General features: G+C 44.6%; 1 protein-coding gene across 2 annotated transcripts in view; it reads left to right on the top strand.

Moving 5' to 3' along the window:
* XXYLT1 (xyloside xylosyltransferase 1) overlaps positions 1-16,976 on the top strand; it is a 161,437-nt gene that overhangs the window by 72,429 nt on the left and 72,032 nt on the right. The window lies entirely within an intron of this gene.

Below are 16,976 nucleotides of genomic sequence, written 5' to 3' on the forward strand. Positions count from 1 at the left end.
GCTCACGCAGGTCCCGTGATCCACTTGTCACCTGTGGAAGACATCCCAGGAGTGACACCTGGTCACTGTCCTTCAGGGAAAGGGGATCATGGCCTGTGACAGAACATAGGAGTGACTCTGGCGGGAGCTGTGCTCTCCTGGGTCAGGTGCTGAGTGCGGAGTGAGGCAGTGCCTGCTCTCTAAACGGAAGCTCGCTTCATCCAGAGATGCCTTTAAATATGATTCCTCGGAGCACATATTTTATCCTGAGTTGTCTGACTGCCATGGTAGGGATGGTAGGAGGAAGGGAATTCGGAGAAATAGGAAGCTCACTGGATGTTTGAAAACCAGAAAAGAAAATGAAGGAGCTTTGAAATTCTGCTTTTACTTTTTGAGAAAATAGGATTCAGTTAATAAAAATGCAGTTTCATGCCAGTTTTTTTGGCACATGTCGAGTGTGACCTGGTTGGTGATCTTCTGCCAAGTCTTATAAGACTCAGAATGTCGTTTGGCATTGGGCACCAACTGGGTCAGCTGCCTCCTGGTGTATGTACTGGTGTGTGTAACCACGTATGATGGTTGCTTGTAGGGTTAGAATCAGAGGGGCCTGAGGGGGCTGCTGTGAGGCAGACTATGCATGACTGGCTTCCTGGCCTCTTCAGAAAACCATGGTGTTGCTCTGGAATCTCTATCAGGAATCCTGCCTGCTGGATCATGAGGAGGTGCTCAGCTCTCTGGAATCTCTGGATGCCCCTTTTGCCTTCCAATTCAGGAGTAAGCAAGGGGGTTTCTTCTTTTTAGGGTCCTGGGGAGGGTGTAGCCAGTGGTGGCTTGGTAAGCATTGGTTCTGGTCATCAGGCGTGGGGAGGTTGGTCGGATGAGTGGCAGTTGACTTCGGCCTAGCTGGAGAAGAGCCCCCACTTTTTACCTGTGAATTCTCCCTTTGGAGCCCAGCCCTTTGTGGCCACAGTGACTTTGTATAGCCCACCTCCTGTCTGGCGGTGCCACATTGTACTGTGCCATGCCAGGGCCTCCTCACCGGGCAGAGTGAGAACAAGAAAGTGTTTTCGAGTAGGGACTCAGGCAGATTTTTGGTGCTCAGAGGAGTCTGGGCAAGGCAGCCCTGGGTATAGGGACCTCACTTTTGTTCCCCCGCCCCCCCGGGTGGTCTCCAGTCAGCTAATCTCAGAAAAGCTCAGGCTCATCTGTCCACAGCCTCATACCATTCTGCACCAAGGCTTTAATGTAGACCCTCATCCTCCCTTGTCCTGCCGATCACAGTAGCCCTTTATCCGCCTCCCCGCTCAGGCTGGCCTCCGCACTGCTGCCCAGGAGAGCTTTGACCTAGGCCCGATCCTGTCATCTGCTGATCGGTAATGTCCTTGGCCCCCTGCCAATGCGTGACACTGGAATCCTCTGTAACTTGTCCCAGACTGCCTTTCCAGCCTCATCTCCACTGTGCCCCTCACATGTCCTTTATTCCAGTCAAACCAGCTTGTTTTCTGCTCTCCCAACAAATTTTCCAGGCTCCCAGTCCCTCCTTTTCTGTCACTGGTCTCTCCTTCTGTAATTCCATTTCCCACATGGAAAGACTTTGATACAAATCTGTCTTTCAAAGCCTGTTATGGACTGAATTGTCTCCCCCTCAGACTCACATGTTGAAGTCTAACTTCCAAGCCGATGGTATCTGAAGATGGCCTTTGGGAGGTGATTAAGGTTGAGTGGGGTCGTCAGGGGGATCCAGGGGGGTTGATGTCCTTATCAGAGAGGGAGCAACAGCCGAGCACTGTCTCTCTGGGCACAGACGAAAGGGCTTGGAGGACACAGCGAGAAGGCGGCCATGCACAAGCCAGGAAGAGAGCTCTCAACAAAAACCAAATTTGCCAGCACTTCGATCATGGACTCTGAACTGAGAAAATCAGTGTCTGTTGTTTAAGCCACCCACTGGGCATTTTGTCAGGGCAGCCTGAGCTGACTAAGACAAGGCCCAGCCGAACACCATCTTCTCCAGAGCTGCCCCCTCACTACACCCACAGTTCTGCTTCTCTCCCTGCCTGGACACTGGTCATAGGCTTCCTTGGGTTATTGTCATCATTATTTAGTCTCTGTTACTAGTCTATAAGCAGTTTGAGGGCAGGGACCTTGTTTTGCTTATTCTAGTTAGAGTGCCAGATATATCTTTATTCAACTAGTAATTGAATGAATTAAACACAGACACACACATCTACTCCTTCACAGTTGCCTGCTGGGCTGTGTAGAGTCCTATTATGGCCTCATTTCTGTGATGATCACTTAACCTGATTTCTCCAGTATATTAACATGTGGGTGGGGTAGGGGACCTACCATGGTATTTTTTCCACACTCATCGTGCCATGGTTTGCCTGGATGTACAGCTTTTTCTAGCTCAGTTGGTGAGAGGAGAGGGTTTTGGTGATAGTACCAATGAGAGCCGAGGCCAGGACCAGCACCCGACCATAATGACAAGGGAGAAGTTGGGGAAGGAGAGAGTGCATGTGGCCCTAAGCCTTCCTGGTATTGTCCTCCTCGAGGAGTGGCAGCCACATCCTCTGTCTTTGGACCCCAACCTCACGAAAGTTAGGTGGCGGAGAGAAGCGGTTCCCTAAATGGGGTGTGCTTGATTACATCCCTCAAGTTGAGCTGGGAGCACAGCCCAGAGAGCTAAGGTGCCTCAGGTGCTAGCATGTCCAATTAGGTACCAGGGCTCCTGGCCAGGGACAGAGGCACAGAAGTGCTAAGTCTACAGAGCAGGGGTCTTGTACAATCAGGCTACTCCTCTGCCTGGCTAAAGCCCCTCAGTGGGTCTGGTGCTCACCCAGCTCTCCAGCCACGACTTTCTCACCTCTCCCTTTGTACGCCAATGTGCTAAAGGCATCCCCTGATTTTTTTTACTAGCCTCTCTTTGCCCTTTCTTCTCCCAGATCTTTGCATTTCTCTTTTTCCATCTTTCAGGCCTTAGCTCAAATGTTGCTTGTTCCAGAGGCCTTCCCCGTCTTCCCAACGTCAGTAGCCCCTCACAATATTATGCTGCATCCCACCACTTGGTTTTCTTTTCTCCACAGCACTTTCTGCTTTCTGTAGTCATCTTGTCCAGGCTGTGAGTAACATGAAAACAGGGCCCTTGCCTGTCTTTTCCCTGCTGTATCTTCAGTGGCGAGGACAGCACCTGGCACCCAGGGGTGGTGGGGGTAATAAGTATTTGTTGAATGATCAAAAGAAAGCAACGTTGTTCTTCATGAACAGGGAAGGTACTAGTGTCTTAGAGCTGTGTGGTATGTTACTGGCCATGTGTGCTGTTGGTGGGACAAACACTCAGAAGGCTGACATGGTGCTGCCCCAGGACTGGGAGAGAATGTAGGGTTCACACCCAGCAGCACCCAGCAATTACCTTCATGGAGGAGCGTTTTTCCTCCTGACTGGTTTACTTCTTCTAGCAACTTCTAGTTTTTGTGTTTATGACAGCATCTCAAGCCTCTCATTAGGTGCAAAAGGAATATTTGGTGCAGTTCCAGATTCTCTTGGAGAAGAGCTCTATCCTTGAATTGAAAACCATAGCTCTGTCTGAGCTAGGAGGGTTTTTGACAGTTAGGAAGACCCTGAAGTTTTGGAGACATTGTTTATAGTGAAGGAATTAAAGTTGCCAAACTTTATGACTCTACTTCATGTACGAGTGGAGGTGAAACTATTTTAAACAGAAAACAAAACTGGTCTTGGCTTACACAGAAAAGGAGCATTCTTTTTTCTTGTAATATGTGTTTGTTATTTCTATGCCTGGATTTGTGATTGAAATCACTTGGAAATAGTTTTAAGATTGTTCAACTCTTCTATCACTGGCAGTTACCAAACTCTGTACTCGGATGATGTTTATCACTAATGATTCTAATAATGTCACACTTAACTGTTATGTGAATTATACAGAGGCAACATCATCTCTTAATATTGGACTGAAGTATTAATAAAGCAAAGTTGCTCTGACCTAGCATTTCAGGAGCTAGACCATAAACATTGACTGTGGGAATCTACCTGCCTCAGTAGAGTAGAGAAGAGGCAGGTCATGTTCTCCATTAGAGCAGTATAGAGTTAGACAGCAGTCAAGACACCAATAGTCAGTACACTATCCTACCAAGAAAAGGTTAAAATGTCATGTGTTTCCATAGGAATGCTGAAGTTTTTCCTTCATACAGGCATGCAGGAAATTAAACCACAAGAAAGACCAAGTCAAAAATCTTAATCCACCCTAAACAATGAAATGTGAAGTGTGGGTTTATGGTTTGGAGAGTGAATAAAAATAGAGCTGAATGTCTCAACAAATCAGCCTCCTCATACTCTCTGAGCCATGCGTATGTGTGGATTCTGGTGATAGACCCCAGTGCTTGTCTGGTCAGAAGCTGCCCTCCTTTGGGAAGGCAGGGCCTCTAGGAAAACTCAGTTCTACTTTTGTCATCTCTTGCCCAGGTTCTGCATTCTCTTTATACTCAATTCCAGAAGTTTCCAATCCAGGCTCACCAGTGTCCTTTAGTAGATGTGACTCAGAGAGAGGACCCCAGGTGCTTTTGGTTTGGTATATAGATGGTCCCTGTGTTTAGGGCAGTGGTAGCTTTACTGCCTTCAGTTGTCACAGTCTTTTACCTGACAGGAGGGGTATTGCTCTGCATCAGGCTACCTCTCTTCCCAGAGCATTGATTAAACAGTCTGTTTTATGATTTTGTGTCCTCTTATATCTCTAAGGCTGCCCTTTCTTTTTCAGACTCCTCTAGGCCTAGAGCTCTGAGAATGCAAATTGGCCTCTGAGAGAAAAACTCATCCAAGTAAATTTGAGGGTTATTCTAAGCTGCTTCAATACCCAGAGCACCTGCCATTTGCCTTGGACTTCCACGATGTACTTGGTGAGAGGAGATGGGGCAAATGTATTACAAATACAATTAGATAAATGACAAGAAAAAGAAATCAGGTGAGACTAACTCCCAGCTTATCATTTGCTTTTTTTTTTTTTTTTAATTTTATGCATCTGGAAACGCAGAAAACCACCTTGTGGTGAAGTAGGAGGAAAGCAGAATTTTTAGGTGGACTTGCCTTAGGAAAAAGATTATAAAAAGGGGTGACTGTCCACCTAGAGAAGGAATCTTAAAGAAACTTGAGGTCATGCCAAATGCCTTAAATCTGATATATGTTGCCAGAAAATGGATATTTTTTATGAGGTATTTCTTTAGTCCCTTTAAAAATGTTTTTCATTTAAAAGCAATACATGTCCATTTTGAAAAGATAAAAGTTTAAAAAATGAACATTTTCTTCTAGTTTCATATATGTGTGTATATATAAAAATATACAGATACTTACATATAAATAAATAATACGTTATAGATTTGTCATACCGATGATCATGCGTTTTAAAATATTGATTTCCATGATTATAATATATATGTATATTGTAGAAAATTTAGAATAGTATAAAGAAATTTAAAATGATCTATAATTCACTATGGGGCGAGCGTATGTGGAGCTGGTCTTCAAAGATGACCTCCTGATAAGCCATGCTTCCAGTATTCATACCTTTGTGTAGTCCCCTTTCCTTGAACTTGGGCTGGCTCTTTGTCTTGATTTTGACCAGTAGGACATAGTAGAAATGATGGAGCGTGACTTCCGAGGCTCAGTCTCCAGGAGCCTTGTGGTTTCAGCCTGGGTCTTCTGGAACACTTATTCTTGGCAAGCTTCCTTTTGGAATCCAGCTGCCATGCTTGGTGAAGCCAAAACCCCAGAGAGAGGCCACATAAAACTGCCCTGGTTGAACAGCCCCAGCCGAGCTCTTTGCCAACAGCCAGTGTCAACTGCTATATGTGTAATATGGATGTCCAGCCTGGCCGAGCCCTCAGGTGACTACAGCCTCCGCTGCCATGTTCTGGTTTCCACATGAGAGACCCCATGTGAGGACCACCCAACTAAACCTGGTTGACCCACAGAACCATGAGAGATCATCATAACCTATTTTAAGCTACTGAGTTAGGCGGGTTAATAACTGGCATGGGTACGGGCTAATTTCAAAGTAAACTCATTTAAAGAGAGCTGCTTGAAGCAAAAGAGCTCAGACTCTAGAGCCAGGCAGGCTTGATGTGCATTACTGCTTGGTCACTCACTAGCTGTGTGACCTTGGCCAAGTTATGTGGTGACTGTGAACCTTAGTTTTCTATATTTGTTAAATGGAAATTGGGGGATTTAAAAATAGTCCAATGTCTGGCACATAGTGGGTACTAAGTAAATGTTAGCTTCCAATATGGCAATATTTAATAATCATGAAGGACGATGATAAGGAAAAATGGAAACAGTAGTGTCAGTGGCAGCAGCAGAGAATATATAATGAAAATCTTACTATATTTGCATGTTTTAAGGCTAGGAACAATGTCATTCGTTTTTTTAATAGTTTTTTTTTTTAACTACAGTTTATATTCAACATAATATTATTTCCAAGTTTATAGCATGGTGGTTAGACTTTTATATAACCCACGAGGTGATCCCCCCCAGAAGTCTAGCACTCACTCAGCACCATACATAGTGATTACAACATCCTGAACCTCCTCCACACCTGTCATAGTACTTAGCAAACCATAGGGACTTGGCTTGGAATGGCCGAGATCAGCACAGTGAGGCATGTCTTCTGTGCCTGGTATATATTTGTGCTATTCTGAGAACAAGCAGCTGAGTTATAAGTGAGGAGAAAAGGCCACCTGTGTTCAGAATCACAGGGTGGCATTCTAACCCTCTTGTCTTACAGTCTGGGAAAACTGGTCCCCAGAGGGAAGTGACTTGTCCACGGTAGTGACAGAGCCAGGGCTCTAATGCAGTGCCTTGTCTACTCATACTTGCCTAGAGTTTCTAAGTTCGCATTTCATTAAATAAGGCAGAGCCCATTGCATACTTGTTTTTAAAAAAATGGGGGAAAGAAGAGTTAGTCTGACCTTGCCTTCTAAAAGTACCTTTGATATGTAGTCATCTCCTACTTATTTATTCACTTATTTTTGTAATTTTTTTTCAGTTATTGTTATTATCATATTATTATTATTGTTATTGTTGTAAAGAATGAGCAAGAGCCCTCTAGCCTGGTGCTGTTGGAGAGTTTTCAAGAGGTCATGGCCACACTTGAGTATTCGGATGGTGGCCCGAAGCCACAGCGGTGGCTACTCTGATGCTCCTTCCATTTCCCCCACAGCAGGCAGCACCAGGGCCTTCCAGTCGGGGGCGAATTTGCTCGGTGTGACCTACCATAAGTGGGATGACAGAAAGTTCTCCTTTCCAGTAGAATGCCAACCAATGAATGTAGAGAAATGAAGACGTTAGTCACCATTTGGTGACAATCATTATAGTAATAACTTATTCAAATAATAAGAATGAATGCTGAACCAGCAAATAAAAATTTGTTCGAGAATAAGACATTTTCACAGTCTCAGAATGTTCCCCCACATAAGCTACTGTTATAAAGAAAAAAAATGGTAACTTTACAGTGATCGAGATTGACATCACCAGTCATGGGACAAACTGACATGCTGTGCCTCCTGATACAGAGTGAGAAAAACTGCATCACTCTGTGCTATTTTTGAGAAAGGTGCATACCCTGATCTAACCATAAGGAAACATTAGGAAAACCCAAACTGAGGGAGATTTTTCTAAATAATCGGCCTGTATTCCTCAACTTGTCCTAGGTCACAGAAGATGAAGACAGACTGAGGAACTATTTCAGATTGAAGAGACATGACAACTCTGTGCCATCCTGGACCAGAAATTTTGATTTAGTTTTTGGAAAATTGACAAATTTTAAGTGGGACTGTAGATTAAATGGTGATGTATTAGTGTTAATTTCCTGGTTTTGATGGTTGTACTATCATTATGAGAGTGTCCTTGTTTCTTAGGGAGTACACACTGAAATATTTAGAGGTTAAATATATATATTTTTTTGCTTTCATGTATAATTATGTCAATTTCAGCATTATATTTTATGTCTTTAATTAAAATTAACACAACTTAAAATTTATTTAGTTAAAAAAGAAACTGAAATTAAAATTTAATTAAAACAAGGGAATGAGTTAATTAGTGCTAAGTACAATTTGGTAGACAGAATCTTTTTGATTGTAGAGTCTATGATGGGAACAAGTTATAAGGAAGGTTTCTTGGGGACACCTGCTCTGTAGGAAAGCGAGTTGTATTTAGGTGAAAATTAGAGTCTGGACTCCCAGTACAGTGGCCAGTCTTTTGGCTTCTACACATTCTTGGGTAATTCTCATTAGACTCATAGTAGGAGGGCTCCTCTTAACCTTGGTAAACAGGTATGAAAGCAATGAAATATAGACTGTATCTCTGGTAGGAGAAAACTATAAAATGGGGACAATAAACCCTATTTATAAGGCTTAAATGAGGTAAAATACCTAGCCTGGTACCTGGCATATAGGACCCTCATCATTTTGTAGATGATGATAGATAGTACGTCTTTTTAAAAGCTTTAGCATAAAAATCAATAAAATTACATGGCATTTTGGCAAGAGGCCTGGCTTAAGAGACAGGACACCTGAGGAGCCATTAGACTATTGGCAAGTCAGTTTACAAACTGTCACAGGGGAGCAGATGTTGCTCTTGAAAAGATTAAAACCATATATATTTTTTTTTATCCTGCTACGAAAGGTAAAAGGGAATGGGTAGTTCTTCACATAGAAATCTCAGAAAGGTATTTCTGGGTTCATAAGGTGGAGAAACTGGTTTTTCTCATTGAACCTGATGTGGACTTCTGGGCCCAAGGAACATGTGAGGCCACTCTTCCCCACTCCTCCATGGCCCCAGAGGAAGTTGGGCATGTGCCTGAGGGCTGTTCTTTGCCTGATCCCACTTACCCTTTCTGTGTAAGCATCTCAGTAATGCCCCTCTCTTGGGTTCAGGGCCTTCTGTTGTACTCGGCTAGAGAGGAGACTCAAGGAGACCCATGAGTAAAGAGAGAGGGCAGAGGAGATTAGAGCAGGAGACTCCATAGCTATAATAAAGAAGCTCTGAATGAGGAATTTGCGAAGTTGAGTTATGACCATTCGGGTAGACTAGTGCTAGCCATATAAGTATTTCCAGAAAGCACCTGTTAATTCTACCGAAAGAGGACTGCCTTCTTCAGCTCCCATTGCCTGGAGTCTATGACAGAAAACCTGCTGGAGAAGAGCGGGACCAGGCATCAGTCTCTGTTGGTGAACAAGGTCAGGTTGTAGTCCTGCCCCAGATAGGAAGGGGAGCTTACACTTTTGGAGATAAATAAAGTCTGTAGCAAACACCAGAGAGCGATAAGCTATGGAGAGGCCAGCAAGGACCATGGATATCTATACCATAGAAATGAAGGAAAGGAGGAGTATTCTGCTTTCCAGATCTAAAATTCAATTTCCCCCGCATATTGAACTTCATAAAGAAGGCCATGAACTATAATTTCATATTGTCAATAGAAAGAAGTGAGAGGAAAATTGAGACCAGGTGTTGTATGTGTTTTCTCATTATATATGTCCATAAAGTTTTTCATCCCAGTTGAAAATAAAGTGTCCTATCCTAAAGGAAATGATTAATACCTAGTTGCATAAGGTGCTAAGGGTGAGGAAAGAGACTCATGTTATACTGTCACTTAAGCAAAACCATGTCTTTTCATAATTGGCTTTGTTTTGTACACAGAACAGGAGCCGATAGTTACAAGAAATGTTATGGCTGAGCCACAGCTAATGCCCAGTTTCCCAGGCTTAGTTTTGAGAGTGGGTGAGTAGGGCTAGAAGAAAGAATTTGTCATATAGGTCATTAATTTCAACCTCTTGGCCTCAAAACCTCTTACCAGAGCTGCTAACAGGTTGTATAAATCACTCTTATGTATTCCATTTCCTCCCTTCACTCCTCCCTCAGAGGTGGGGGCAGGCTGCTAATGTGGAAAACATAGATTTACACAGGGGAGAGTCAGGGATGTCCTGGCTGAGCAGCGCCTGCAGAACTGAGCGCAGGTTGTGTCCTGGCCGCTCAGGGGCCTGGAAGGTGGGGGAGCATGGGGAGGAAGGGCCAGTACAGGGCCTCAGAGCCCAGCAAATTTGAGTGTGGATTCTGGCTCTGCCCCTTACCAGCTATGTGGTCTTGATTGCCATACTTCTTCATTTCCTCATTTATCAAACAGCAATGATAATACCCATCTCAGAGCATTTAGATGATTAAATGAATATGTATGTTGGCCATTGTCATTAAAAACTTCCTTTCAACTTATTTTTATGATATTAAATCCTTTTTTCCTGAAATGTCTCCAGAGGTCTCTGTTCAATGAAAGGGGACCCCAATAGTTTTCAAGCTCCTGGGGGGAAAGGAGTCTTGAGGGAGGTGGTTTGTGGGAAGCGGGAAGTCCCAGTCACTGCACCGAGATGATGTAGAGCTGTCTGATATTTCACCGTTGAGGTGGCAGCATTTCTTGTTTTTAAAGATAGCAGGATTTTAAAAGGGACTTCAGAGATGTTTGAAGGCTTTCTCAGAAAACTGTATGTCATGGATCAAATACTATTGAGTGAGACAGACCTGTGCTTGCTCTCAACTTCGACGCTTCTGTGCCAGGTTGTTGTAGGTAGGTTGCTAAGCTCTCTGAGCCTCAGGTTCCTTATTTGAAAATGAGAGTTACTAAAACCCATCTGGCAGAGTGTAGTGGAGGTTCATGAGCTAACTCAATAAATGCACAGCCCCAGCTTAGGCCTGGCCCACAGACACCGTCTCCCTGCATTTAGGGAGGGGGCGTTTGACTGACCAGGCTGGAGGTTCTCCAGGAATCTGGGCCCAAGACCTTGGACCCTTGGCATGTTCCACTATTTCTTCATAGTAGCTATTTCTGTAGTTAGCCAGCTGTCCTGCAGCTGGGCCTGACACAGCAAAGGGAATGGAGGGGGCTTTGAGGGACAGGGAAAAGCCCATCTGGGAAGTGACCCCTGTTCCCTGTCAAATGTACAACCACCACAGCCAATTCCACCTGCAGACCCCCTCAGGGACACAGCTTGGATCTGTGCCTTGCGGTGGCGGGCCCTCTGTCATGGCCTAAGACCCTCCAGTAGGAGAAGCCAGTCTAGTGTGGCTGGTGTGGAACATCGAGACCATGCCTGTCTCATGGGCCTCAAAACAGCTTCTCCTGGGTCATGAGCCTCTTATCCTTAGAGGAAGTCTCTACCCCTTTTCATTTGCCCTTTTTGGCTTCTGCAGGCCAGAGGTGCTGCTGACCAGCAATTAAAAAGCTACAGAGGATGATAAAGCAGGTGGCAAATTGCCGCAATATTTCCAAGCAGACAATGAGAAATTAAGCTCACTTCCCACGCAGCTGCTTCCTGGTCCCCAGCCCCATATGCCCCACAAGGCTCGGGGCTGTCATCATTTCCCCTTCTCCCTGAACCCTCTCCTGGTGAGTGGAAAGTTTGCGCCAATGTTCTGAGGTGAAAGCCCTCTGATGTGTTATAAATATTTATCTCTAGGAAGCTCTGAAGCTCTTTCAAAACAGAAAGATGAGGAAGGGCTCACACGGTTAGCCTGCCCTTCGGAGAAGGCCTGTTTGTTGTCCAGGATGGCGGGCCCGGGGCTTACCGAAGCACGTCTTTTCTTTTTATAATTTCCTGATATGTTTTACTGCACGTTGTTTTGTGTTTGTTAACAATTGTCTACCAAGAATTGTTTCTGGGGATAGGAGAAGAGAGGGGAGAGGAAAGGTTTTTTTTTTCCCCTCTTTTGTTTGTTTTCTGGTATCATTAATTACTCATTCTGGGTTGTAATTCCAGCCCCAGTCAGATGACATGCCTTGTGGCTGGTTTAATTGGAAGCTGATGATGAGCTGTCCCAAGCCTATTTCCATAGGGAAATGTTAACTTGGGAACCTCCCAGCTGGTTCTAAGGCCCCGAACGTTGCCCTGTGCAGTGCACTTGTGCAGAAGAATCAACCTTACGGCCCAGCCAGCCGGGTGCTCAGGGCCTCAGACACCGACAGCAGGTATGGGCTTCCTAAACCCTGAGAGCCACCACCTAGACAGTCTAGAGCTGGCTCTCTCAGTGCTGTCCAGGACTAAGGTGGTGATGATGGCAATGAGATCATGAAGTTCTTAAAAGCTGCATCTTTAGCTAGCACTTTCAGTCTTCTCTGCCTTTTTCCAACTTGTTAGAACCAAGTGGCACTATTCTGTTAGCCTGAAACTAGAGCATGAGAGGCTGAGGTGAGAAGACTTGTTTCCTTGTGAAGATAGTAGCACATTCTTGATCTTAACCCCTGGAGTTGAAGTTAAAGCGGATATATGTCTCAAACCAGAAGGCCCACCTAGGTCCTTAGCATCTTTTCCTGCTTTGAGTTGACATACTTCCTGTTTTGTGGTCAAATATTCATCAGTTCTATGGTTGGGGATTTCAGACAGAACGCTGAACCACTTTCTGTGCCCTGGAGGCAGCAATTCTTCTACTTCCTGAAATAGCTCAGCTCACCCTCCCTGATCTGTTGCCAAACTCTCATCCCCCCATGGAAATCAGTGTTCAAAGCTCCAACTGCTGACCCATGAGGTAGATGCTAGAAGCTCTCATAGATTCTATCATTTACCAAAAGGCCTGGTCAGCCAGCACGAGGCAGTCGAGTTCATCCAAGGAAGATGCCTAGCACAGGTGTGCTCCTCAAACACCTGGCGCTCACACTGGACTTTTCCTAATACATGAGCAAGTGTCCTTTTACCTGAGAAAATGACACAGGGGAAACATTGATACTTCAGTTCTTGTTTTTGTGATTTAAACACATGCATAAGAAAATCTGTAAGTCCGAGGGGCTAGTTGCAAGGACCCTCATCCTACTAGTTAGATGTAACGGCAAACACATTCCCAGGAATGAACATCTAACTAGAACAGAGAATGGCAGGGCAGTGTGGTGGACAGTGTTTTGCTCTTGTCTGCTGCAGCTCTCATGCTATGCACTGAGCTTGCATCTTCAGGGGTGACTCCTGGATGTTAAGTCAGCTTCCTGCTTCCCTTTGAATTTAGCACAGCTCAGGGTGTGTTCTTAGATGATTGTAAAGATTTGTTTGGTTTAGTTTTTAACATTCCTGCCTAATGTTAATTTGAGAACATGGAGAACAATTTTCTCATTCCCAAATGGCTATAACCTCCATGGATCATGGAATTTTCTCATTTCTTTTCTTTGGCTAGTACTTATTAATCTTCAGATTTACATTTTCATGAGATGATATGCGGATCTTCCATGAGCTACTTGTGTTGAATACCTGACAGGTCTTGTGCATGACCCTTTGGGCCATCGCACAATGTTTTCTGCTTCCTAGGAGTTAATGGCCCATGCTGGGAGTGTGTGGAAGGGGGAGCTAATTAACATAAGAGCATTAACTAGGGAGCTAGGAGACCTGAGTTCTGGGATCAGCTTTGCAACTTAGCTCAACTGTGTGACTCCTGACAAGTCTCTCTTTAGTCCTCAGTTTCTCCATCTGTACAGTGGGTATATTGGCTTCAATTACTATCAGACTCTCTTTCAGATCTGCTATCCTAGACTATTATGTTCTCTACCTTTTAGTTGCCTTCTTGTAGGATTCTGACACGGTGAACATTCAACCAGCGTTGGATGCTTGCATGCTTGCTTGCTTGCTTGCTTGCTTGCTTGATTAATTGATTGATTTATTTATCTATCATCTATTTATTCATTCATTTATTTATTTATTCACATATTTATTTATTTATTTGTCTATTTATTTGTTTATTTGTGTTTGTTTGTTTATTTTTAGCTCTCTTGTCCTCCTTTTTCTCAAAGATTCATCCTCATACTTTATAGATTTTACTTACTCCCTGCTTTGGGGGCTATTATCTCATTCACTTATTCCTTAAATTTCAGTGGTTCTACTGCTGTCATTACAATTATCCTCCAACCAGCATCCTCTCTGGGCCATCAACATGGCTGTCACTTCCCTATATTGATCTTGTTTCCACCTCAGAACTGCCTTTCAGCATTACGTATAAAATTCCCGGATGTACTTCCCACAGAGGGATAACTTACATGAAGGACCAGAGGCCAGAGGAACAGGGCCCTTTAAAAAAACCTTATCCCAGTGAATTCCAGCATTCCTGGTAAGCATCTTCCTCTTTTGAGCAGTCACATTTACAACTTGGCATCTCATTTCATAATTACATAGAAGGATAACAATCTGGATAGATGCCTGCATGACAGTGCAGGCTGTGCTAGGGGCCGTCAGCCTCCCTGAATAGAAGGGAGTGTCCTGCCTTAGCATGAAAGGTGACAACTGGGTCAGTCTTTTCACATTGGTGTGAAGGGGTCACTTTGTGCTGGAGCTGCTGTTTCTTTCCTTTCTAATCAGTTAACCTTGGTTTGGTGAAATTCCTTTTAAAAAAAAGTATTAGCAACTTTTAGCAAACCTTTCCTAAGAGATGCTTTATAGACAAGGAGCTATTAAAAACATGAAAGCATTTCAAATTCCTGTGTCTGAGGGCTGAGTTCACTCCCCACCAGCCCCTAAAGGGCAGAAAAAGCAGTCAGATTTGTTGGGGGGCTTATTAAGACAAGGCCAGGGCTCGGCCTAAATGAAGGAGCTGGATCTCTTCAAGAGACATCTGATATCCCTGAGCTCTGCCTTCCCAGCACCTTTCTTTCTCAAGGAACACTCTCTCTGTCAAGGATGGTGAGATAGGTACACAGGTAGCAGTGACCTGAGGCAGGCAGCCATAACTTCTGACCAGGCCCTGTCCAAGCAGGCCAGGGAAGAAGGCATTCTTGGAGAATACGTAGGATTTAAATGATCTCAAAAGACCAGAGAGTACACATAGCATGTGGTTTCAAGGAAGAATGACTGATTGAATGAATGGCTTCTCTACTGTCAGGAGTTTCTTATAGTGAAATTACCATTTTCATGTAGAAGACTTTCCTTAAATTCTATATTAGGCCAACTTGTTGCTCTGCTCTTTGTCAAGGTCTTTGGCACTCCTGAGTGCTCCTGGGGTCTCTGTATGGGTAGCATTAGAGCCAAAAATCTGCCTTTTTGGAGCTCTTCTCTAATCAGAAGGGGAATCGGGGTCTATGGAAAAAGCATGCTGGGCTTTCACGTCAAGCAGATTCCAGCTCCAACACTTATTTGTTGGGGGGCCTTAGGCTATTGTTTTCAATGGTTTTAAGCCTCTGTTTCTTCATTTAAACATAAGAATAACTCTACATGTTGAGTGGTTATGAGAAATAAATTATTGCCCGTGTAATGCTGGACACTCAAAAACCACTCAAAGAAAGGTGGTTTCTGTGTGGCCATCACTGACGTTATTGCAAGTACTTCCTAGAGCCATGAGGATGAGATTTACCCTTCCCTCATAACCTTGACAGTGCCACAAAACTACCACCATACATCCTTGAGTTCTCTCCATCTCCAGGCCAAACACTCTTGTGTCTACCTCCCTCAACACCCCCTGCCCCACAACATACCCCTTTTATCAACAGAACCTGCGATGACGTGGTTTCTCTACTTTGGATGATGGTGCTAGCCTGTCTCTGTCTTACAAAGTCTCTACCTTATGTGAATAAGAGCTATGCATGAGAGCTTGGGGCACAGGAGATGACCTGACAGGAAGAGAAATGTCTGGAGGGGTGTGTGTGCTGTGGGGCCCCCATTATGACTTCTCGATGGCTGCAACTCTCATTCCTGGACATTCTCTCCTGGGATACACTGTTCTTCCTTAAAGTCACCATCAGGTTCCTTCCTCTATTCTCCAGGGCCACGTCTGAGAGCAGCAGGCTCCTGCAGGCTCTGCACTGCGGCCTGTTTCCCGTCTCCACTTCTGGTTTAGGGCAGCTTTCGTGGAAACAGCAAAGTCACCACAAAGGGCTCCTGGGTCATCACCTTTCCTGGTTTCTAAGTTGTCGCTATTGTTGTTTTTAGTGCAGGAGGGAAAGACAGCATTTTTACTTACATTTCCGTGTCGGGGTGGACAGTGTGAAGCCAGGCAGGCAGCAGGGTCCACATTGGCCTGGCAGGCCCATTTTCCTGTACCCTCTTCCCACAAGGGCCAGAAAAGCCAATTCTGGTGCCCTTTTACGTTCCTCTGGCCTGGGCAGCTAGATAGTTACCTACTGTAACTTTTTTTTTCCCCAGAAAACTCTTATAGGATGCCAATTAATGTTGTGTTTCTTTTCATCACGAAGGAAAATGGAAAAAGGAACAAATGAATTAGTTTTTCTTAAATCATAAGCTGTGATTTCTTCATAAACTAACTTAGAGAATGGCTTTTGAATTCCACAGACAGTCCTGAGTGTTTACTGGATGCCAAGCCCTGTATGATGAATGGATGGAGGTTGAGATGCCAAAGATAGAGTCCTTGTCTTCAGAGGGCTTCCAGGGGCAGCCTGTCCTCAGACAGCCGTCATGCTCTGCAGTGGGCAGACATGAAAGGCTGCTGAAGAGCAGAGGGGAGAACCCCATTGTCCGGGATGGTGTTGTTGTTACTTCACCTCTCCATGCCTGTCCACACGTCAAGGTCCAGGCCATGTCCCCGTCTTCCACTGGGTTTTCCTTGACTGCCTCAGGCCTCAGAGCGTTCCCTACTCTCCAAGCTTTAGATCCCTGTAGCCTCTACAGCCTGTACAGATGACGTTCCCCATCTGTCCTTCCATCTTCTCAGCATCACAGCCTCACAAGGCGCATCATACCATCCCACTTTAACAAATGAAACGACTCAGGTTTAGAGAAGTAAAATTTAACTTTCCCAGGGTCACAGGATTAATCAGCAGCAACACTGGAACTTGCACTCATGTGGTCTGATTCCCTGTCAGGCCTTCTCCTAGTACCGAGTACTCTCTCCTTCATCTTTTAACCCCTAGCAGACCCTCTTTGCAGTTCTCACAGCCCCTCTTCCATTTCATGTCAGCACTCATTCCTCACTCTGTTTTTAGTCACCTGCACATCTCTCCTTGAAGGCAGGGTCCCAGTCAGCCTGGCGTC

This window comes from Pteropus alecto, unplaced genomic scaffold, assembly GCF_000325575.1.
Source record: "Pteropus alecto unplaced genomic scaffold, ASM32557v1 scaffold311, whole genome shotgun sequence".
In the NCBI taxonomy this organism is placed as follows: Eukaryota; Metazoa; Chordata; class Mammalia; order Chiroptera; family Pteropodidae; genus Pteropus; species Pteropus alecto.